At 41.5% G+C, this 25,526-nt stretch overlaps 1 pseudogene; it reads left to right on the forward strand.

The window, feature by feature from the left end:
- The window catches only part of LOC101957511 (partitioning defective 6 homolog beta-like), a 44,672-nt pseudogene that overhangs the window by 6,487 nt on the left and 12,659 nt on the right, over nt 1-25,526 (forward strand).

A 25,526-nucleotide genomic window follows, 5' to 3' on the forward strand; every position in this document is an offset into this window, starting at 1 on the left:
TCTCCTCTTCAGACCTATATAACTGGAAAAATAACAATCCCCCTTTTTCTGAGGACCCCACCAGGCTCACAGGTCTGGTTGAGTCATTGATGTTTTCACACCACCCTACTTGGGATGACTGCCAACACCTCCTAGGGACTCTCTTCATGACAGAGGAATGAGAGAGAATCCTCCTGGAATCTAGAAAAAATATCCTTGGACCAGATGGGTGACCGACACAACTTCCCAACATAATAGAAGCAGGCTTTCCCTTGAACTGACCCAACTGGGACCCCAACACCTTTGAAGGTAGGGAGCATCTGTCCACTTATTGCTGGGTTCTAATAGTGGGACTCCTAGAAGCCTCTAGGCGACCTACTAATTTGGCCAAGGTAAGAGAGATTATTCAAGGGCCTGATGAATCTCCCTCTATGTTTCTAGAGAGAATTATGGAAGCATATAGGAGATATACTCCTTTCGATCCCCAGGCAGAGGATCAAAAGGCATCTGTCACAATGGCCTTTATTGGGCAAGCTGCCCTAGATATTAAAAGAAAGTTACAATGCTTAGATGGATTACAAGATATGACTTTGAGAGATTTAGTCAGAGAAGCCAAAAAGGTATACTATAAGAGAGAAACTGAGGAAGTGAAGGAATAAAGGAGGGAGAAAGAATGGGAGCAAAGGGAGGATGAGAGAAGCAAAAGACAGACTAAGGTGTTGACTAAGGTCCTGGTCACAACAGCAAATAGGCCAGAAATTAAGAAACAAGGAGACAGGAAGGGATACCTGGGCCCATGCCAGAGGCCATCCCTGGCCTCAGGTCAATGTGCCCACTGTAGAGAAAAAGGACACTGGGCCAAAGAGTGTCCTAGAAAGAGATAGCCACGCCAGCCAGCCATTCTGATTCTGGAGGATGACTAGGAAAGTCAGGGCTCGGATCCCCTCCCTGAGCTCAGGGTAACTTTCGAAGTGGAGGGGACCCCAGTAAACTTTGAAGTGGATACAGGGGCAATATATTCAGCCCTTAAGACCCATTGGGCCCTCTGTCAATTAAAAGGTCTCTGGTTCAAGGGGCTAACGGCAGTAAATATCAGGCTTGGACAACTAAGAGGACCATGGACCTGGGGAGAAGAAAAGTCTATCACTCCTTCCTAGTAATCCCAGGATGCCCAGCCCCATTGATAGGCAGAGATCTGCTCACCAAGCTCCAGGCCAGAATAACTTTTAACCCTGAAGGCCCCCAAGTGGAATTTCTAAATCCTTCAGTAAAAACTCCTATAGTCCCGGCTTTGACTATGTTAGTAGAAAATGTACATCAACTCACTCACCTTGGTTCAAAGAAACTGCAGGCATTCCTGAAGTATCAAGAACAGAGTTTTCCACTAACCAACTCACAGCGAAAGGAAATAGCTGAATGGGTAACAAAAGCCTGTTGGGTCTGTCAATTGGTTAATGCTTACCCTTCCAAGCTTCCTGCAGGAAAGTGTCTATGAGGAACCAGACCAGGACAATTCTGGGAAGTGGACATTACTGAAATTAAGCCAGCAAGGTATGAACTTAAATGTCTCCTAGTCTTTGTAGATACATTTTCACGATGGGTTGAAGCCTTCCTCACAAAAAAAGAAACGGCGCAAATGGTGGTCAAAAAGATCCTGGAAGATATTTTTCCAAGATACAGCCTGCCTAAGGTAATAGGGTCTGATAATGGACCGGTGTTCATGGCCCAGGTAAGTAAGGGGTTAGCCAGGACCCTGGGGATTAATTGCAAGTTACATTGTGCTTATAGACCACAGAGCTCAGGACAGATAGAAAGAATGAATAGAACCATTAAAGAGACCTTAACGAAATTAAGCTTAGAGACTGACATAAAAGATTGGACTATGCTCCTGCCTTATGCACTGTTCCGTGCAAGAAATACTCCCTCTGTTTCTTTGTGTAACCTCACCCCCTATGAAATTCTCTATGGTGCCCCTCCTCCAGTAAGGGACCTAACACCAACTCTAACACCTAACGATTCCTTTCACACCCCATTGCTTGACAGACTTAAATCTCTTGAAAGAACCCAGAGATACCTGTGGAAACACCTGGCCACTGCCTACCAACCTGGGGATGAAGGGACTCCACACCAATATCAAGTGGGAAACTTCGTCTACGTAAGACAACATCAGGTGTCATCCCTGGAACCCTGCTGGAAAGGACCATACCAGGTGCTACTTATAACACCTACAGCGGTAAAGGTAGATGGAATCACTTCCTGGATCCATGCCTCTCATCTCAAACCTGCACCCTGTCCAGACTCTGGCTGGAAACTGGAAAAGACTGGTAACCCTCTCAAATTGCTTATTCGCCATGTGGATAGGGCTATGGACTCTACCCTTGACCACCAGTAGTCCTAACCCTCATCAGCCCGTTCAGCAACTATGGCTAATCACAAATCCTACTGGACAAGAAGTATGGTCTATCTTGCATACAGCCCCCCCCCTTAGGGACCTGGTGGCCATCTCTCCACCCAGACATTTGTCAGCTGGCTATAGGTCTTTCCTATTGGGATATCCCTGATGAAGAGGATCCCACTAAAATTCCATTAAATCCCTTCCGTACCATAGATAATGGAAACAAACATTATGGATGTAGGGACACGCGAGCCAGATGCAGTTTGGCTAGCCTAGATTACTATGTTTGCCTGGAGGACTATCGAAGCTGCAAACAGTCACGGCTGTGTGGGGGAGAAACTGACTTCTTCTGTAAGTCATGGGGCTGTGAGCATACAGGGGCTGCCTGGTGGAATCCAAACTCCCCTGATAGTCTGATTCGGGTAGGAAGAAATAATACTAAGTTAAGTCCTGAACAATGTCTCCCATTTAAATGGGACCCCCAAATGGGGACTTCTGGACTAGCTGACCCTACTCCATGTGACACAAGTAGCCTATGTAACCCCCTAAATATAACCTTCACCTCCAAAGGAAGAAACCAAAATATTTGGACATGGCTTTCAGGAAAAACCTATGGAATCCAATTTTACACCACAGGATATGATTTTGGCCTTTGGTTCACTATCCAGCTTGAAAAAAAAAAGAAATTCCCTTAGACATAGGGCCCAATCCCCTCAAGCCAGGCCTCATAGACCTCCCAAACCTAAATCTACTAGGATTCCTTCACTTTCCCATACTCCTCAAGTTTCACCTTCGTTTACTTCCCCAATCCAGAGTGAAGTCAATCCCTCCCCCTGGGGGCTAATTGAAGGAGCCTTTGTGGTACTGAATTCCACGCAACCAGACCTCACTCAGTCTTGTTGGCTCTGTCTCTCCGCTGCTCCTCCTTACTATGAAGGGATAGCAATCGACAGGACTTATGCAGTAAAAGCACAGAGTTCCTCCTGTAATTGGGGTGAAAGTCCTAAGTTAACCCTCCCAGAAGTAACCAGGGCAGGCTTATGTCTAGGGTCCCCACCTAAAAGTAAACAACACTTATGTACCCAGAAAAAAAAAACTAGCACCACACAGGGTTTCCTTACCCCTGAAAATGGAACCTGGTGGGCATGTGACTCAGGGATAACTCCTTGCATTTCAGCCCAGGTATTTAACAGCTCTGTAAAAATTATTGTGTAATGGTGCAGATGTTTCCCAGAGTGCTCTATCATGATGCAGGTTCATTTGAAGATCAAATAGGGGGGCATACAACCAGGTTCTGCCTGGAACCTGTATCCCTCACTTTAGCCATCCTACTAGGAATAGAAGTTGCTGCAGGGGTGGGCACAGGAACCACTGCCCTGGTCCGTGGGACACAACAAATGACCCAATTAGAATCAGCAATAGACTAAAACTTAAAGACATTAGAAACCTCCATCACAGCTTTGCAGGAATCTTTAACCTCTCTCTCTGAAGTTGTTTTACAGAACAGGTGAGGGTTGGACCTCCTCTTCATGAGAGAAGGGGGTCTTTGTGCTGCATTGAGAGAAGAATTTTGTTTTTATGCTGACCATACTGGAGTTGTAAAAGAATCTATGAGTAAATTAAGAAGACGCCTTGAAGAGCATCAGCAAGAGAGAAGCCCCAAAAGGGTGGTTTGAGTCTTTATTCACACAGTCCCCCTGGTTAACTACGCTTTTATCAGCCCTGGCTGGTCCTTTAATAATCCTCATATTATTGCTAACTGTAGGACCCTGTTTGCTCAACTGTGTAGTTACCTTTCTCCAAGCTCAAATTGGACAAGTTAAACTTATGGTAATCAGACAACAATATGCCTCACTGACAGAAATAGAATGTGATACCCCTCAATGATTATGATTTCTTACTTTTAAGATTAAAAGTAGTCAGAAAAAGAAGTGGGGAATGAAAAGGTTAAGAATGTAAGAATTAAGTTCTGTTTTCCTGGAACCTGAAACTCATGTAGAAGTTGAAAACAACTCCCAGAAATGCCCACTAAATGTATGTTGAAATCTCCCCTGACCATCTGGTTGCTCTATGAAAACAACCCCTCCCAGAAACCGTGCAATGATTGGCTATGCTGTATGTGAAGTCCCTGCCCTCTCCAAGGAAAGTATATAAGCTCTGCTTAAGCTGTTCCTGGGGCTCTCTGCTCTATTCAAGTGAGCTCTGAGCCCCAGCATGCTGGACCCCCAATAAACCCTTTGCTGTTGCATGAGACAATCTCTTGGTGGTCTCTTCCTCCGACGCTCGCCCGACCTTTACACCTACTTGCTTGGATCTGGCCACTAGTGGGACCATTGTGTGTTGTTCTCCTAATGTGCATGTTCCTTCCCTTTGTCATGAAGTTTATTCAGACTCAGATGGGTAAAATTTCTAATCAAGCTTTTAACTAGCTTCTCAGGAATTATGAACCACCCAGTTCTTCTACACCCCATAAGTCCCTGGAACATCTACTGACATCATCATGGATCTGTGGTGGAAAGGAACCTTCATTGATCAGGTTCCTGAAGTTATATCAGTCTTCTCTGCCCTCCTGTGTGGGTTCCTTATTTCCCTCCTCTCTGATTCTCCCACCCTGCCCCATCTCAGCATGAAGAAGCCAGAATGAGTCTATGCCCACTCACATTTAATAACAAAGAGGGGGGAATGTTGGAAGTCGCCCTGACTCCAACATTACATGAAGAGAAAATGAAAAATAGCAATGAAAATCAATATTAACTGTAAATGTTAATGGCTTAAACTCACCAATCAAAAGACTAACTTCCTCATCACTGAGACAGCAACAGGAGAGCCATCCAGTGGTAAGAATCACATCATCCTTACCCACCAATCAGAAAGCACCCCATGCCTACTGTCAAACTGTTAAACTGTCAAAACTGTCAAACTGCCCCCAGCTCTACAAATGTGCAGAGCTATTCTTAAATAAACAGGCACTTCTCCGATGACTAGCCTTGTCCAGTCTTTCTTTCATGAAGAAATGGAAATCCAAATCCTAGAAGCCTAGAGAAATCTGCATGTAGAAAACCACAAAAGATCCACACCAAGACACATTATAATGAAAATGCCCAACACACAGAACAAGGAGAGAATTTTAAAAGCCACAAGAGAAAGGAAGCAGATTACATTTAAGAGTAAACCAATTAGGTTAACAGTGGATTTTTTCAACACAGACTCTGAAAGCTAGAAGATCCTAGAACAATGTATTTAATTTAATTTAATTTTTTAATTATTAGTTGTTCAAAACATTACAAAGCTTTTAACATATCATATTTCATACACTTGATTCAAGCAGATTGTGAACTCCCATTTTTACCCCATATACATATTGTAGATTCACATTGGTTACACATTCACTTTTTTACATACTGCCATACTAGTGTCTGTTGTATTCTGCTGCCCTTCCTATCCTCTACTATCCCCCCTCCTCTCCCCTCACATCCCCTCCCATCTTCTCTCTCTAAGCCATCTACTGTAATTCATTTCTCTCTCTTGTTTTTTTCCCTTCACTTCCTCTTATGTGGAATGTTGTATAACAATGAGGGTTTCCTTCTTTTACCATGCAATTTCCCTTCTCTCTCTCTTTCCCTCCCCCCTCTCGACCCTGTTTAATGGTGATCTTCTTCTCATGCTCTTCCTCCCTATTCTGGTCTTAGTTGCTCTCCTTATATCAAAGATGACATTTGGCATTTGTTTTTTAGGGATTGGCTAGATTCACTTAGCATAATCTGTTCTAATGCCATCCATTTCCCTGCAAATTCCATGATTTTGTCATTTTTAGTGAAGAGTAATACTCCATTGTGTATAAATGCCACACGTTTTTTATCCATTCGTCTATTAAAGGGCATCTAGGTTGGTTCCACAGTCTAGCTATTGTAAATTGTGCTGCTATGAACATCGTTGTAGCAGTATCCCTATAGTATGCTCTTTTAAGGTCTTTAGGGAATAGTCCAAGAAGGGGAATAGCTGGGTCAAATGGTGGTTCCATTCCCAGCTTTCCCAGGAATCTCTATACTGCTTTCCAAATTGGCCGTACCAATTTGCAGCCCCACCAGCAATGTACAAGTGTACCCTTTTCCCCACATCCTCGCCAGCACTTGTTGTTTGACTTCATAATGGCTGCCAGTCTTACTGGAGTGAGATGGTATCTTAGGGTGGTTTTGATTTGCATTTCTCTGATTGCTAGAGATGGTGAGCAGTTTTTCATGTACTTGTTGATTGATTATATGTCCTCCTCTGAGAAGTGTCTGTTCAGGTCCTTGGCCCATTTGTTGATTGGGTTATTTGTTATCTTAATGTTTAATTTTTTGAGTTCTTTGTATACTCTGGATATTAGGGCTCTATCTGAAGTATGAGGAGTAAAATTTGTTCCCAGGATATAGCCTCCCTATTTACCTCTCTTATTGTTTCTCTTTCTGAGAAAAAACTTTTTAGTTTAAGTAAGTCTCATTTGTTGATTCTTGTTATTAACTCTTGTGCTATGGGTGTCCTATTAAGGAATTTGGAGCCCGACCCCACAATATTTGTAGATGGGAGCCAACTTTTTCTTCTATCAGATGCAGAGTCTCTGATTTGATATCAAGCTCCTTGATCCATTTTGAGTTAACTTTTGTGCATGGTGAGAGAAGGGGATTTAGTTTCATTTTGTGCATATGAATTTCCAGTTTTCCCAGCACCATTTGTTGAAGATGCATGCTTTGAGCCCCTTTATCAAATATAACATAGTTGTAACTTTGTGGATTAGTCTCTGTGTCCTCTATTCTGTACCATTGGTCCACCCACCTGTTTTGGTACCAGTACCATGCTGTTTTTTTTACTATTGCTCTGTAGTATAGTTTGAAATCTGGTATTGCTATGCCGCCTGATTCACACTTCCTGCTTAGAGTTGCTTTTGCTATTCTGGGTCTTTTATTTTTCCATATGAATTTTATGATTGCTTTATCTATTTCTACAAAAAATGTCATTGGGATTTTGATTGGTGTTGCACTGAACCTATAGAGAACTTTTGGTAATATTGCCATTTTGATGATGTTAGTTCTTCTTATCCATGAACAGGGTATATTTTCATTTTCCATGTGATGTAGGATTTTTCCTTCCTTCTTTTATCATTGATTTTCAGTTTTATTCCATTATGATCAGATACAATGCTTGGTATTATCTCCACCCCTTTATATTTCCTGAGGGTTGCCCTATGGCATAATATATGGTCTATTTTTGAGAAGGATCCATGTGCTACTGATAAAAAAGTATATCCACTTGATGATTGTTGATATATTCTATATATGTGAGTTAAGCCTAGGTTATTGATTGTGATATTGAGTTCTATAATTTCTTTATTCTACTTTTGTTTGGAGGATCTGTCCAATGGTGAGAGAGGTGTGTTGTAGACACCCATAATTATTGTGTTGTGGTCTATTTGATTCTTGAACTTGAGGAGAGTTTGTTTTATGAATGTCGCAGCACCCTTATTTGGTGCATAAATATTGATAATTGTTATGTCTTGTTGGTGAATGGTTCCTTTTGACAGTATATAAAGTCCTTCCTTATCCCTTTTGATTAACTTAGTCTTGAAGTCAATTTTATTCAATATGAGGATGGCCACCCCTGCTTGCTTATGAGGACCATGTGCTTGGTATATTTTTTCCCAACCTTTCACCTTCAGCCTGTGTATGTCTTTTCCAATCAGATGTGTCTCCTGGAGGCAGCATACTTTTGGATTTGTTTTTTGAATCCATGTTACCAGCCTATGTCGCTTTGTTGGTGAGTTTAAGCCATTGATGTTTAGAGTTACTATTGATATATGGTTTGTACTTCCAGCCATGTTTGATTATTTATCTTTCTTTTTTTTAAATTTGATTTGTTTCTCCATGATTAGCTTCCCCCCCCCTGCCCTCTGGCTTTACTGAGGTACTTCCCACTGTTGGTTTTGGTTATTATTTTTCATTTCTCCCTTGTGTGGTGTTTTGCTCAACATGCTTTGCAATGGTGGTTTTCTGGCTGCAAATTCTTTTAACTTTTGTTTATTGTGAAAGATTCTTATTTCATTGTCGTACCTGAAGCTTAATTTTGCTGGATATAAAATTCTTGGTTGGCATCCATTGTCTTTCAATGTTTGAAATACATTGTTGAAGATCTCACTTTCAGCGTTTGTGATTAAAAATCCATTGTTAACTTTATTTGTTTACCCCTGAATGTAATCTGCATCCTTTCTCTTGTAGCTTTTAATATTTTCTCTTTGTTCTGTATATTGGATATCTTCATAACAATATGTCTTGGTGTTGGTCCACTGTGATTTTGTATGCTTGTTGTCCTGTATGCATCTACAATTTGTACATCCATTTCCTTTTTTTATTTCGAGAAAGTTTTCTATAATTATTTCATTCAGCAGGTTGCTCATTCCCTTGGTTTGAACCTGTATACCTTCCTCTATCCCAATGACTCTTAAGTTTGTTTTTTTTATGTTATCCCATATCTCTTGGATGTTTTTCTCATGATTTTTTCCAGCCTTTCTGAGTTGGCTAGACTCTTTTCAAGATGATATATTTTGTCTTCATTATCTGACGTTCTGGCTTCTACTTGCTCCACTCTGTTAGTGATACTCTTATTTGAGTTTTTAATTTGGTTTATAGTTTCTTTCATTTCTAGAATTATTGTTTGATTTTTTTTATAATCTCTATCTCCTGATAAAGATGCTTATTTGCTTCTTCTATTTGCTTGTGTATTTCATTTTCAATGAGTTCTTTCATTGTTTGAATTTCCTGTCTCATATCCTCTATAAGATTCCATTCCACCTGTCTAAGGTATTCTTTGAGTTCTTTATTTGACCTTTTTTCTGATGCCTCTAGGTCCTCCTGAATATTTAGGCTGTCCTGCATTGTTGTACTCCTTTTCTTCCTTGCTTTTTCATGCTGCTTATGTTACTTCTTGCTCTATTTGACTGCTGAGTTACTGTTACTCCTATAAATTTATTTGGTTTTGTGTGTCTCTGGGGTCTCTCTTTTTTGATGGGAGACTATGACTAGAGATGATGAGTTTTGTTGCACTTTAGTGTAGATTCATTCGTTTCCTAAACTGTGTACGGATTCTGATGGCATATAGTGGTCTGCGGTTTGGTCTTGGGACTTATATTTAGGCCCAATTATGTTATGGTATTGAGGTTGGTATCTCTTGGCAACCTTGGAAGGTTGCTGTACTGACGAGGGATATTAAGAGAAGAATGGTCTGGAGTATTTGGGGGAAGTTAAGCTCTTGGTAGCACTATATAACATTTCGGAGCATTGACCTATACATATTTAGTAAATTACATATAAACAGCATCGTATTGCTTGGGAAGAAAGGTATTAGAAGGGAAGGGAAGAAGTCACTAAAGAGAATTAGAGTAAACAGATAGAATTCAAGGAAAGGGGAATAAGGAAATTGAAAAGAAATGAAAAGACAAAAGAAAAAAGTAGAAAAGAAAAAAAGAAAAAAAATTTTAAAAAATCAAAAAACTGAAAATAAAAAATAAAAAAATTATACAAAAAATATTTTAAAAAATTAAAAAAGAAAAAAATTTAAAAAAAATTTAAAAATGCAGTCTTAGAGTTCAATTAACTTCTCTTCCAGTAGGTGGAGCTGTGCCCACCGTGCCAAGTTTCTCCTCTCAATGCTCGGGAATCAATCATTGTGCAGCAGCTCCTCCTCCCCGACTGGGCAGTTCTCCACTCCTGAGTGCCTTGGGCCATTTCTTGTGTCTAGTCACCTCGCCACTGGCCCTGTTCACAGGTGACGCTCACCACAATACTGGTTACACGCCAGGTCTGCTGCTCACTGCAGCCCTATTTTCTTGAACAACTGGGCACACTCTCCCAGCTTGCCAATCCCTCAGCCCCTAAGGTTGTGGAGCTTGGGGCTGAGAGCCCTTGGGGTATTTTGCTTGCCCTCCAGTAGCCACGCCCCCGGGAGCTGATGCAAGAGACCTCAGTTGTCTGCACTGGTGGGAGCGGTAGCCTGGGGTCCCACACCGCGGGTCCCACGCCAATCCTGAATCCCTCGGTCTGACTATCATGCTCACGGGAGAGCTGGGAGGGGCCCTTGAGGTTTCCCCGCTGTGTGGAGAGGGGGCTAGGGGGTTACACACCTGCCGCCGCTGGTTTCAATGAAGTTATCTCCTCCGCTGCATTCTGGTGATGTCAATTCTCTGCCATGTTGGTATCCCATGCAAATGGCAGCATTTCGTTCCCTTTGCTGGGTGACCAAAGCAACAGGTGGGACCTGACCCACCCTCCCAAGCCTCGTCTCAATCCTGTTGCCACTGCCTATGAAGGCTCGGTTGGTATTTACCTCCACAGGATTCAGCGGGACTGGGACTGACAAGCAGTTTACGTGGGTTCGTTTAGCACTGAGCCAGAGCATTTTGTCTGCGAGACGCAGGTGAATGGTAGCCTGAATTCGGCCACTATGAGCTCAGTGTGTGTTCTAACAGGAGCAGGCTATTTGCGCCAGATCCACGTTAGTTCAGCAATGCCTAGTGAACTTGGGCAAACAGACATCATTTAGAAGATTTAAGACTCCCTATGCCCGCGCAGCTGGAGAGGTCAGAGACTTGATACCTCCGTGCCCACTGCCATGTTGGATCTCCCCTGAAACAATCTTTCAAAACCAGCTTTGCCACTGTACTTCTTCCTATGCCAACTGGTGATAACTTGATATTGATAATCCATCATGTGCCATGGATACTATAATGCCATTTTTTTTTCCCTAGGAAAGCACATCAGCTATTCAAGCATCAAGGTGAGAGACCAATTTTATTGCATATAAATTAGGAATTTGATACAGATATAAGGTGAAGAATTTTATAAAATACATTGCATTTGACAAAACTATAATAGGATTCCATTAACATCTTTCATCCAAGGGCAGGTACAGACAACTTGAAGACATGTTGTTAAGGGAGGATGTGAGATAGTCCATAAAACTTTGAGAGAAAGACAGCAAAAATGGGGGAAGGAAAATGAGAGATAATCACCCAGATTTTATTTTGTCCCTTTCCTATGATCTCTTGACTAGATACTAGAGAACTAAAGTATTTTGATGCAAACAATATCTGCCTCCTAGAGCACAGCAGAATTGAGATGGGTGGAAAGCAAATGTAAGACCAAATGGAAGGAAACCAGCAAATGTAGCTAACTCTCTTTCACTCTGGTTTTATGAAAACACTTTGTTTCAAATCTAGTAATTATTTTTCCATTTAACTTTTTTCTATTTTTTAATTTAAAATTTTTTTCCTAATTTTTTTTCCTATAAATGTATACCTGCTTTGCATGTGTGTCTAAATGTACTACACATGTTCATTTTTTAAATGATTGTTTTGTAGTTGTTGATGAACAGAATGTCTTTATTTTATTAATTTTTATGTGGTGCTGAGGATTGAACCCAGTACCTCATGCATGCTAGGAAAGTGCTCTTTCACTGAGCAATAGCCCCAGCCCCATATGTTCATTTTTTAAATTCAGTCAATTTTGAAGCATCACTCTGAGTTTATCAAGTGTCCTTTAATTTTCCTTTCTTACTCTTTCAGGGGTGAATTTTTAAAAATATTTTTTAGTTGTAGATGAACACAATATTTTTGTTTTTATGTGGGGCTGAGGATCAAACACAGTGGTTCTCGTGTGCGAGGCAAGGGCTTTACCACTGAGCCACAACTCCAGCCCCCAAGGCTAAATTTTAACTATCATCCAACTATAGAGGATGATCTATGTGGGTAATCTAAAGAGGGTAATTTCTGTGTGTTTATAGGCACACACACCTAAACAAACACTCAGGAAAATGTATAAGATAAATGAAGTGTAAATGTTTGAATCAATTAACCAGTGCATTTTCTTCTCCAGATGACAAACTATTTTTTAATCCAAGTTTTACATGTATAGCAAAACCTAGTAAGTAGATTAAGATATATATTGTTTAATCTTTACTGTATAACACAGCCAACTTTAATGTATTTTGCACATTAGGAAATATAAGGTTAATAAAATCAAAATTCACATAAACAGATGTTTTGATTCCAATGCAAAATATAGGCAAGAAATATGGTATTATTGATATCATTATTTGTATAATGAAATGTTTTTTTTTATGGCATCGCCATAGGAAATAGCTGGTATACCCTATGTATCTACTCTTTTACTTGATGGAATAATTAATCAAAAAATGTAATCTACATAGAAGCCATAGTATTTTACTATTTAATGTGTTTTTATATTTTTTCATTCATATATATTACAAGTAAATATATATTTACTAAATAAAATGTTGAACGTAATCACAAGAGCTCAAAAATTAACACAAGTATTTAAATAATAAAAGTACTACTTACATTATTACATATTTTGGATGCAGACTATATTGTTAATTATAGTTAAAAATTACTTGGTGAAATTATAACAAAGTTATTTTTTAGTTATATCCTTTCTGTTATAATTATAAAGTCTTAATATAAAAAAATCCTTTGGAATCAATTTTTAAAAGTCAAACTTCTAAGTCCTCTGCAGTAGTTTAAAAGAAATTTTGGACTTGGGTAAATTTGTATTAATGAACCAGCAATGTGTGCTATCTATAACTCTTGGACTTTTGAAGTAGGGACAATTCTACAAACATTGATCATTATAAGAGCATTATTAAACAGTCACAAACCAGTAGGTGTGTTGAATATAATTCATATAATTCTTCTTAAATAAACATTTCTTTATAAATTTCTTTTATTTATATAATATTTTTATTTATTCTCATTAGTTATATAGGAAAGTAGAATGTATTTTGACATATCATACATAAAATGGAGTGTAATTTCTCCTTTTTCTAGTTGTACATGATATAGATTCACACCAGTCATGTAGTCATATATACACATAGGGTAATAATGCCCAATTCATTCTACTGCCCTTCCTACCCAATACCCCTCCCCGTTCACTTCCCTCCACCTAATCCAAATTACCATTATTCTTCCCTAGCCCCCGTTATTGTAAGTTAGCATCTGCATATCAGAGAAAATATTTGTCCTTTGGTTTTGTGGGACTGACTGATATACCAGCTATCACTTAGCATGATATTCTCCAGTTCTATACATTTACCAGCAAAATGCCATAATTTCTTTCTTTAAGACTGAGTAATATAATCTTTGACATTCTGCAGCATTCCATACATTTCAAAGATGCATGCTGCCTAAATGAAAATAGGATTTCAGCATATATCTATGCAATGATATTTCACACATGTGATATTTCACATATAGGACAGTGTTATGGTTTAGATATGGGGTGTCCTTCAGGAGTGTTATGGTTTAGATATGGGGTGTCCCTCAAAAGGTTACATGTGAGACAATGCAATAATTTTAAGAGGTGAAATTATTTGATTATGAGAGGTATATACTAACCAGTGTATTCAACAGTGATATGGATTAACTGGGCAGTAAATATAGGCAGGGAGGGTATGGTTAGAGGAAATAGGTCATTGGTGTGACTTTGGGTTTTATATTTTGACCTTGGTGAGCTGAGCCCTTTCTCTGCTTCCTGATTGCTATGTCCTTACCTGCTTTCCTCTGCCATGCCTTTCTGCTGGGGTGTTCGACCTCACCTCAGGCCCAGAGCTATGGAGTTGTCTGACTGAACCTCTGAAACTATGAGTGAAAACTTTTTCTCCTCAAGTTGATTTTTAGTTAGCAGCTAACTAAAACAGCAAAAATATGGAAAGTATATGAAAATTGAAAAGACTTGCAAAGGGGAATAAAAAGGATATCACATTAGGAATTTTCTTCCTCTCTCACCAAAATAGTGAAAGAAAATAAATGAGATGGAATATTTTGGAACTATTTCATTTATATTTGATATTATATTTCATTTATATTTTATTTGATACCATTGACCAATTAATTCCCTTTAGATGCTAAAAACTTCTTGATATCGAGTAATAAGCTTTCAGAAATTGACACGCTACCTGTCACACTTAATTTCTAGAATAATTATATTTATCCAGATTTTACATAAATATTTTACATAAATATTTTACATAAATATTCTAGCTCTCTATATTATGAAGATGTTGAATTTAAGTATTTGAAAATTTAAGGAAACAAAACCACTAATATAAGTTAATTAACAACACATTCAGTCTGTTCTTTTACTTTTTTCATGAAAATAATACTCTTTAGCCATCAACCTCCCTTAACTTTGAGTTCATTTTTGACAGGTTCAAGCTGTTACCTTATCAGCTTGCTATGAAAGTCGGGGCACCCTGCCAGAGTTTGTGTGATGATGTCAAACTCAACTTCACATAACCCATCAAGCTGCTCTGAATGCTCCCCTTCCCTCAGATGTCAACAGCTGCCATTCCCTCTACTCTATATGGCTGCTAGGGCCCTAGGCCATTTCCCTGGCTGGACAATATCTCCAAGGATCCAGGTCCTGGATAACCAGGTTGGAGGGCAATGCTGCAGGGGTCCTTGCTGTTCTGAGTGATCATGCATCCCTAGGATCCTCTCAGGTTCACTGGACATGGTCGGGGGCGACTGCCTGCTGCAGGATGCTGGTGTCTAGGTGGCCAGCTTGCCTAGTGCTGCCAAACGTGGACTATGCCTCCTAGAGGCCATTGAGGGTGGGCGGGCAGGCAGGCAGGCAGGCAGGCAGGCTTCAGCATTGGGTGTGGACCTGGAACGAGCAGGATTGCCCACAGGACAGATGGGCCTCAGCCCCAACAGATCCTCGCTCCGCTTCCACTGGGGGGAAAGTTGGGATGGCATTTCTTGAAAAAAGCATGCCCCTGAAGCTGGGTCCCTTTGATTCCCTCATACCATCACAGCAGAGCTGGTACTTGTCTTGAATCTTTGTCTGATTCAAGGGAGCTTCTAGGGTTGTCCGAGGAACGCTGACATCATAGCACTGTCAGTCCACCTGTCTGTGACATCTGGAGGTATCTGGAGAGCAGCCAGGATGTCACAGTGGGCATTAATCAGGACCCATGGTGCCCAAGGCCCAGAAATGCCCACTGGGGAGAGAAAGCAAGTTCAATTGCCAAACAGAGCCTGCAATCTCCACGCCATTGAATCCCAAGTTGCCAGATGCCAGCCTGTTCCACTTTGAATGTCATTGTTAGACCAGGATGCAAGAAAAGACCACTGACTCCAATTAAAATAAAATTAAAGCAAGCTTATTATTTCGACCGGCTGGGCTGCCTTGCCCCTCAAAATCATGGGAGCCAAGGACAGCCCCGAGGCTTCTTTGTGGCCCAGTTTTATAGCCCCAAAAGTTACACAAAGGGGAGTTATAGATAACAACACTCTGAAGAGCATAACACAAGTTTACATTTTTGCTGGCCCCGGCATCAGAATTTATGGAGATCTTAGAGACTCTGAGAGGGTGGTTATCTGGCCAGGGAAGGCCAGAATTTATGAGGCATCACTAAGGTTTAGGAAAGGGTTGTTATATGGTCAGGGAAAACTGGACCTGGGTGAGTTCAGGGCATGGGCAGGCATTCCAATCAGCTTTACAACATCAACTAATGGCCAGGCCATACAGACATCCTGATATTTTTACAGAAAACAGAAATGAATCCTTCATAACTTGTGACAAGCTGGCTTCTGATCTAATGAGATAACTAGGCTGGGCATATCATCATAGTCTTCACGTGCTTTGCTGACATTAAACAGGGGCTTAGTTAACAAAGTTAAGCATTTCATTGGGAAGGATCAATACCAAGGGGGCTGGGGTTGTAGCTTAGTGGTAGAATGAATGCTTGCCTCACCAGCATGAGGCCCTGGGTTTGATCCTCAGCACCCCATAAAAATGAACTAATAAAAATAAAGATTTTGTGTTCATATACAACTTAAAAATAAAAATAAATAGGGTAACAGAATTTTGACTGGAAGTAAATGTGAGAAGTTCAAAGGAAGTGACTTTCTGGAAGTTAATCTCAGTGCTGTCACTGCAGAAGGGGAATTCCTGAAAATAGGACTATCTGGAGGGCTAAAAATTTCATAAGTTTATTTTTTTTCTAATTTTTTTCTAGCACATATTGAACCCAGGGGCACATATCCACTTAACCCTATCTTCTGCAACTGTATACTTATATTTTCAGTCAGGGTCTGGCTGAGGTGATTAAGGCCTCTGGAACTTGCTGAGGCTGGCTTTGAACTCAAGATCCCTCTTCTAATTCAGGCTCTGCACTCCCTGAAATAACAGGAGAGAGGGAGCACCCCCCTCTCAGCCTTTCATTTTGGCTAAGATATCTGCTGGCTAATATTTTTGTTGGGGAATGTCCCGGAGCAGGGAGAGTTTGTAAAAAACGAATTGTTTGTTGTTGTAAGGCTGTGGGTTAGGGTTAAAATTAACACAAAATTCTTTCTAAATGAAAATGATCTGGGAGTTCACTTTATTCAGGTGTCCCTTCCTCTCCTCCTGCCCCAGGCCACTTAGGATCACTGAAGATTTTCTATAGTCAGAGTCCATTCACAACCCTTTTCTTGCTGAAAAAAACTGGGATAAAATTTTCATGATACACTCCAGGACTGCAGGTCTCGACAGGCGAGTAAAGCTTCTGGCAATATTGATTTCAAATATGAAAGTGACTGGTTACATCTTCGGATCATTTTCCTACAAAGCTCTCCATGGAGGTCAGACTGGAAGAGGACCCAGTCACCTGATATACTTACCCTCTTCAAATAATCCAGATCCTCAGTGCTTTTCAACATTGCTTCCTCTGTTGAATCAAGTCAGTAAAATGTTGGAAAAGTATTAGGCTTGAAATGGAAGCATCATTACAGTGAGAGTTTTCAGCAGAAAGCTGGGGTTGGACTTCTCCGTGCTTCCCAGTGACCTTGCCTCATTCATTGTAGGCATCCCAAAGGATGGGACAACTATCAGTAACTTATAGGTAATTCCATTCATATGAAACAGCTGTTGTGTGGGGTTGATCAGACTATTCTTAAAGAAGAAAGGGTGTTTACAAGGAATTCATGGCATGAAATTCAAAGGAGCACCTGCGCTAGTCTTGGGGAGGTAGGAGTCTTCTGGGGCAGGCTCTCTGGCTCTTTGCAAATCAAGTGGCCTACTACAGGTGGGCAGGGTGGAAATCAGCCTCAATGTCAGCTTGAAAACAGTGGTGATGACAAAAGAGAGCTGCTCCTTGGCACCGCATTTTCTCCTTCTATTGGGCTTAGCAGTAAGAAGATATTACTTTTCTTCATGGAAATGAATGAATAGGTGGTGAAAAGGCCTGGCATCTGTGTATCATTTAAAAACCTGGCATCCGTATATCATTGTACATCTAGTCACAACTCTACGTATATCATTGTACATCTAGTCACAACTCTAATCAATCATTTTTATAGTCTTTTGGTGATTTTGATGGATGTTTTCCAGCCATGCTGTGTAGAGTTGTTGTGGGAAGCATTTCTCTTCTTATCAATGGTTCTGTGGGACTTTGTGATTGGGCTTCTTAGGTTAAGGCATCAAACATGAATAACTGTTTGAAAGAATTCACATTTGAAGGAACTAAATAAAAATCATTAGGGAGATGGCATCTTTGTGGTGAATATAAGCAATTGAAACAGGAAAAAAGATGTTGTATTTCAGAAAGATTTTAGGGTATGATTTTTTATGGGGAGGGAAATAACTAGCGTAGCTTAGTGTTTCATTAAAATGTTCTGGTTTTTGAATTCATATCTGGCCAATGTGAGGTCTACATTTTTGTATATTAGCAGAGTTTTATCTTGTTTTCATATTTGTTGATGAGGAGCCCCAGATATTTTGAGAGACATCATTCAGTTCTGCCTTTCCCAATTTGCACTTGTGTAAATTCTGATGCTTGGGGGAAGGTGCTGTGGTGTAAGGAAAGCCTTCCCTCATAGGTCATGTGTCAGAAAAGCAAAATCATCACACGTGTAGTCTGCTGCCCATTGTATGCCACATGAAAGAGCCCAGAAGTACATTAAGGTCCTTGGCAAGTTGATTTATTGCCAGTTCTTATCTTTGCTTCACTAATCTTCTCTCCTTTAGTTCTTGTTGATGGTAGTTTGAAGCTGATAAATATGCTGGTATTTTTCAGAAGACTAGTTGCAATTTCAACTTTTTACAATGTCTGTTGAAAGAAGTTAGTCTTTTGTTTCCACCTCCTTTAGGAAGACCTACAAGGTCTTCCCGTTTTTAATGCTCAACTTTAAAACTTTGTACAATTTCTCTCTTTGAACATGGTGCATGTTTAAAGATGACATTAAGCTCTGGATAAGTGTGGTGATCACTTTATCATCAGGGTTTGTTTCAATCATCACATTAACTTTTTTCGAGCATGGTTGTGCCAAAGGCAGTGAAATTTACCAGAAATCTCAATCTTCCAGGGAGTGCTAACAGGACCCTGAGGGACTTAGCAGATGATCCAGCAGCCCCCAAGACTGTGCAACATGTGTGAGGACTTCTGTATGTGCATCACAAGCTCTGGGACCTCTTGACCATGGTCTCTGGCTGGTAGAGCTGGGTGGCCAGCTGCACCTTCTCAGGGATACCCTTTAGGCCAGAGGATGTGCAGAGCACTGGAGAACCCCCAGGGAAAGGCATCCAGGAAAAGAGACCAGAGACTGTGCAGAGAGTGAGGGTGGTGAGAGGTCATTCCTCAGAGCTGACAACATGGAGACTGCCACCCACCTGGCCTTCCTTTGGCCATTTCTAAGGATCTTTCCATTGGCCAACAAACCAAGGTGGATGCAGAGCTGGTCAGGTTGTGACCTGAATGCATGTGGCCACACGTAAATGGCTGCTCTCCATGGAGGCACACAACTCTCAATGCCTCAGGAAGGCCCTCCCCCAAGCCCAGGCAGTCTAGCACTTTCTTACCTGTCCCCAGGGGTGGCTGCAGTGTTTTCTTTGTCTGGGCAGCATGGTGGCCATGCTGAGGAACACATGCCCCTTCAGAAGTCCCCCCAACAAGTCCACAGAGCCACTGGAGCCCTGGCAACCTCTTGAGGGAAGTGAACATGGCATGACAGATGAGAAAAGGTTTTTGGGGTTCTTGCTGAGCCCAGGTCTTGAGCCAGCACTAAGAGGAGCCTTGCTGGAGTTTTCTTTGGCTCAGGAATGTCAGGTGAACTTTTCAAAGGGGGTAGTTGGTCGATGGAACCTCAGGCTGAAAGCTGATCCCTGGGAAGACTCTTCTATCATCTCATTACCAGGTCCCCAATTAGAGTCAAGAAGCTACAGTCTGTCTGGTCAGATGGGACCCATTTTTCTGCTCACTCTCCTCCCTCTAGAAAGGGCAGGGACCAGTTGGTGGCTCTTGGTGGGTTCCTAGGGTGGGCATAGGCAGCTGGGTGGCTATGGGCAGCCAGATGGTCTGGGTCTTTCAGGAGGGAGGTGTGGACTTCATTCTGTGTCCCAGGCTGAGGTTGGGGAAGTGCCCACCTAACTCTGGTGAGGTGTGAGGTTTTCAATTTCTTGCTTAAGTCCACTTAGTTAAGTGTGACTGGAAATTTCAGTCTCACTGAAGAAAAGATCCAAAGCAAGTTTTCCAAGCGCAAAAGCCTCTGGTGGCAGGTGAACAACCTAAAGAAAAGAATTTGGCCAGGAGGGAGGCGATAGGGAGAGGTGGGGACTGGGGCAACCCAGGAGCTCATGCCCCAGGGAAAGGGGCAGACACTTCTCAGCTCCAGCTGACCACTGCTCTGGGAGAATGTGATTCTGATGTGCTTCAAATTGTAAAGATTCTGAGAGAGACCAAGAATCTGTACTTTTATGTGAAATCTCTCCATCTTTAAGTGTTGGGAACTTCTTTAATTAAGAAACAATGATGAAGTATAACATCAACTAAACAAAACACATCTGGGAACTAGATGATGCTTGCGTACTATGTAACTCTGATCTTGAACTTCTTGACTCACAACTGTAAGTTGAGTGGACTGAGGCACACAGTGGCATAATCTGTACCAACAGCAATAAAGACCACACTGTAGGCTGAGCCAGGTGTTGGGCTGAGGATTTTATATACTGAGCTCCTTGTATCTGGTGGGCAGATTTCAGCATGCTCACATTACAGTTGGGAAACTGTAGTCTCAGAGAGAGAATGGCACTTGACCAATGTCACAAGTTAAGTGGCAGAACATGGATTCCAGCCCAGGCCTATCTGAATCCAAGCACTTGGCTGAAGTTAAGAGATTTGCTTTTTGGTGTTTGTTATTGTTTCATTCATTCATCCATATATTCCAAAAACATTGATCAGACTTTTGTATATGCTGGGTGTAGGGCAAGGAGTTTTACGTGCAGTAAATGAGAAAATATTCATAAAGTACATACAACATGGAGGAAGTGCAGCTTTAACCACATTATTACTATTACCAACACACATCTACCTATCATAGGGGGGCTCCTGCACAGGTCATGGGGAGGGGTAGATTGGGAAAGCAATTATAAAAATATGAATATAAGTAGTCTTTCTTTTAAAGATACCCACCTTCCTGGGTCTCCATGGGAGGTTCCACAGACTGCCTCCATAACCCTGATCAACCCTTCCATCCTCATCTGTGAAATGGGCAGTGGCCTGATCTAATCAGTGCCACCAGGCAAATAGATTTAACTTGTCTCAGAAACCTCCAGCTGACAAGCTTTGTAAGGACATCTTGACCAACTTTATGCCTCCAGGAACTACAGTGCTACTTGTAAAGATGCCAGTTAAGGAGGAGGGCAAGTAGGCTTGGGGCAAGCCAGCCTTGGAGCAGGGGGTAAGTGTTGAGAGCCACAGCCAAGTTGGAATGGCCCCTGGCATTTTGCCAGAAGTAGTGGTTGAGAGGCGAGCTATTAAGATGATGCTGGATTGATTCAATTGTATATTAGACCATTACACCAGTAATGGGGCGGCTCTTGCTGCCTGGGGCGCCCACTGCTTTGGAGTTCCCTTGAGTTCTCACCGGGTTGGGAGAGTGAATGCACGTGCAGGGGGGGGGAGTTCCAGTTGGTGTGTGGTGTGTTCTAGGAGGAGCCATGTGGTTGGCATTTAGGAGAGTTCCCAGGGAGTGTGTGCATGGAGTGCTGATGGAGTTAGGACAATAAAGTTTCCTGTGCTTTGTGGTGGCTTGTGATTTGTGCCCAGCCAGACTGTAGCAGGTAAGTGGCTGCAGCAAAATAACCGGGGGGTGACAAGCAACTTGTGTAGATTAAAACAGCAGGAGTGGGAGCCGTTTATTGTAGGACAGGAGGGGTATATATACATTCCACACAGCTTATCTTAATTAACATAAACTAGATACAGCAGTCAACCAATAAGGAATCTCCACACTTAATGGCTCCCTGGCGTTACTTCACAAACCACTCCCTCTGGCAAAATGCCAGGCGCCATCCTGACTTGTTTACAGACTCTAACAGAGTCCAAGACCTGAGCCCTTCTCTGTGGGGCTGTAAGTCCCCAGGACAGACTGACATTTACAGTTTGCAAAGCTGGACAGTGAACCCAGCCCACCCCCACCTGCTCATGAGCATTCACTAGTGCCCCTAGTGCTCCTTAGTAGTGAGAGGCAGGAACATGACAGGTGACCCCAGGCCTGACTGGTCCTTTCCAATGCACTTGGCTGTCAGAGATGGATAGTGAGAGTCACCACGTGGTGTTCTGGTGTTCTCACGGAATTCCAGGAGAAGCCGGGGAGTTGGGGAGCCCAGTAGAGAGGTGGGGCAAACCTAGGTATGGACTTCTGGGTGGTACCTCTGGTCCTATTCCTCCGTGACAGTTATAACTAGAGAGGTGAGTCCACTTCTGGGTTGGGTGGGATGCCCAATCTGCACCTGGATCCTTGCTCTTCATAGAGCATTTGTGTGCCCAGCATGGAGCCCCACATTGCCCTGGGAGTACTGTTGGAGTCTTGGGCTTGCCTGTTCAAAGCCAACCTCAGCAACTTTGCAATACTCTGTCAGAAAATAAAAAGGACTAGGAATGTAATTCAGTGGTAGAGCACCCCTGCACTTTATTCCCAGTATCATTAAAAAGTAATAAAAAAATAAAATGAGTGGATAAGTAAAAGAACAAGTAAAATAATCCAACTTATTCTAAGCTTGATTCTCATATTTTAAAATATGTTGAATTAAATCAATCACTAGAATCAAGACAATTATGTTAAAGCATAGTGCTAAGAAATTCATATCTTAAGTAAAATGTTGCTATTAGCTTTCCCTTAAGCAGGAAAACATTGCACGGATTTTCTAAAAATACTAACCTCAAGCTTTTGTTACATGAATTTTAGACAAGTCAGGCATCTCCATTATTGAAAGCAGGAGTAAGACAGTGCTTGAGTTTGTATACTCCATCTTCTCTGAGATGGTGCTTTGTGTCTAACAGATATTCTACATGTAGATTTTACCATGTAAACTATTACACAGTAATTTGTACAATTTTTTTTAATTTGTTTTAATTTGTTACACATGACAGTACAATGATCTTGACATATCATACATTTGAATCAGATGGGATATACTTTCTCATTTTTCTGAGTGCACAGGTTTCAGAATTACATTGGTCATGCAGTCACATATATACCCACAAATTTTAATTGTGCAGTCTGATAAACTTTAGGTAATCCAAAGCCAAATATTGGTTAACAACAGAAGGCTTGTTAGGTGGTGTTCCTATTGTGTAAACATAATAGAGTGTATTTATGCTAACCAAGAAGGCAACATTATTACCAGGCAATAAAATCTTGGGGGAAACCACAGTTTCACACGTGGTCTGTCATCAAAAATCCTTGATGGTGGCACATGACCGTGCATTCACTTGGTGACTGTCACTCAGATCAAGATAGAATCACCATCATAATCACTCACATATCTGGGATTTATGATTAGAAATACATTATAACTACACAATAGTTTGAGGAAATTCAGTATCTCAATATGTTTAGTACAGGCATGGTAGAACCTTTTTTCATTCATACATTTTCAATCTTTCTATATTCTTATATTTAAAGTGTGTTCCCTATAAATGAAAGATAGTAAAGTCTAGTTTGCTTATACATTCTGAAAATATTTATCTTTTAAATGGGCACTTATATTTGATGTAATTAATAATACAGCTGGATCTTAAGTTTTGCATCATATTATTGATTTGTATGTGCCTCATTTGTTCTTGGTTCATTAATCCCTATTCTTAACATTTTTCTATCAAGCAAAGTTTATAGTTCAATTGTATTTTCTCAATTTTTTGTTATATCTTTTGATATCATTAATTTCATTGATTACACTAAAATGAAATAATTTTAATAGTGTATATATTTAAATATTGCAAAGGTCAGGATCTTATACCTACCTTTCTCACCATTTGGATATTTTAATAATCTATTTGACCTCAACAGATAGTATAAGCACCACAAGATATTCCTGTTCTTTAGGTCTTTGATGTATTCTCACATAGTTAACTTTACTGGAGTGTTCATTCCGGTTTATACCTTTGTGATTCAATAACAGATTGACTTCTTTGAATGGAAAACAGCCTTTGAGGCTCTTGTAGTTTATGGTTCCCTGACAATGTATTCTCTCAGTTTTTGATAGTTTGTTTCCATCTGCTGGCAGCTGTTGGGGGTGGAGAGGGCTGGCTAGTACAGCGAGTGCACAGTGTGGGATGCTGGCTTGCTCTCTCTTGCCTTACCTCCCAGAAACATGTCTAGTGACTCCCTTCTTCCTGCACACACTAGAAAGCACAGCCACCACCCAACTCCCCTTAGCGTTCATTCTTCACAGGTTCCAACTGTCACCTGTATTGGCTTTCTAGGAATGGAGGTGCACCACGCCAGAGTCTGGGTGATGTTTTTAAGTTCAAGCTACCCCAAACCCACCCAGCTGCACTGGATGCTCAACACCCTCAAATGTCAATGCCACAACTCTGTGTGGCTGGTTGGGTGGTAGGACATTTTCCTGACTGGGCAAAATCTCGAGAGAGCCAGGGTGTGATGGAACATTACAGGAGGGCAATGTGGCTGGGGCCAGTGCTACAGTGGGTGATCCTCTTGTCCGGCAACTGCCCTCCAGTTCACTGGACCTGCGTGGTCCTTGCCTGCAGCAGGATGCATGCTTCAAGGAGCCCAGCATGCCTGGTACTGTCAACTGCAGACAGCGCCTCCTAGAGGCTCTGTAGCGTGGTGTTGGCAGGTGGGCATCAGAGATGTCCCTGGCCCTGGAAGGAGTGAAATTGCCCATAGGCCAAATGGGCGGCAACCCCAAGAGACCCATGCTCCTCTTGCAGTGGTGGAAGAAATTGGGGTTGTGTTTGTTGAAAAGAAAATGCCCCTGGGGTTTGGGGCCTGGGTCTTCCCTCATACCCTCACAGATGATCTGGTACTTGACTTGAATCTTTTTCTGAAGTTGCCAGTCCCAGAAGCTCCTCTTCCTGGCCTGGCATGGTGATGTCATACTGCTGTCAGTCAGCCTTCCTGTGACTTCAGAGGTATCTGGAGAGCAACTAGCATGTCACAGCAGGCACTAAGCAGGACTCTTGGTGACCAAGGCCCAGAAGGAACAGCAGGGAAGAGAAAGCAAGAGCAATCTCCTATAGAGCCTGGAATCTCCAAGCCTTTGAATCCAAAATTGATGGATGGCAGCCTTTTCCACTTTGAATGACCTAGTTGTCATATGCATTGTTATCACTTCACAGGAACATAGTTAACACAGGCATTTCATTGAAAATAATCAAAACCAGGATAGCTAGATTTTGAGAGGAACTGGATGTAGGGATGTTCAATGGAAGTGACTTTCTAGAAACTCATCTCAGTGTCATGATTCCTGATTGGAATTTCAGAATAATGGACCATCAGGAGGGCCGAAAATTTGGTGAGGCTTTTTATTATTTTTTTATACTACATATGGAACCCAGGGGTACTTATCCACTGAGCCATATCCTTTGTCAATTGTATATTTATATTTATAGACAGGGTCTTACTAAATAGCATAGGCCTTACTAATTTGCTGAGGCTGGCTTTGAACTCCAGATCCTCCTGCCTCAGCGTCCCAGTCTCTCAGATGACAGGTGAGAACCTCCAACACATCTGGGTCTTTCCTTTTGGGCAAATTTCTGCTGGTTAGTGTTATAGTTAGGAAATGTCCAGGAGGAGGGAGAATGGGTCATAAAATTG

Source organism: Ictidomys tridecemlineatus, chromosome 2, assembly GCF_052094955.1.
Source record: "Ictidomys tridecemlineatus isolate mIctTri1 chromosome 2, mIctTri1.hap1, whole genome shotgun sequence".
NCBI classification, from domain to species: Eukaryota; Metazoa; Chordata; class Mammalia; order Rodentia; family Sciuridae; genus Ictidomys; species Ictidomys tridecemlineatus.